This window comes from Ornithodoros turicata, chromosome 1 (assembly GCF_037126465.1).
Source record: "Ornithodoros turicata isolate Travis chromosome 1, ASM3712646v1, whole genome shotgun sequence".
Lineage (NCBI taxonomy): Eukaryota > Metazoa > Arthropoda > Arachnida > Ixodida > Argasidae > Ornithodoros > Ornithodoros turicata.
The window spans coordinates 147,949,788-147,950,045 of NC_088201.1; positions in this window are offsets into that span (position 1 = coordinate 147,949,788).

Genomic DNA, 258 nt, shown 5'->3' on the forward strand with positions numbered 1-258 from the left:
ATAGGAACAGGTGGCGAAGACGCCAAAAAACGACACGCTGTACTCTCTTCACATAGTGAGGCAACCACACAAAGAAATCAGCACACAGAAACAGAAAAAACCACCCAAAAACCAAAAATCACTCACCCGAAATATGGAACGAAGCTCGTATTGCCAACTGTAGGATGGGACAAGCGAAAGCTTGCCCACATCACACTTCAAAAATACTACTGCCTTAACCTCGCCCTTAAAACGAAGCTACAGCCTGCCGATGCCGAT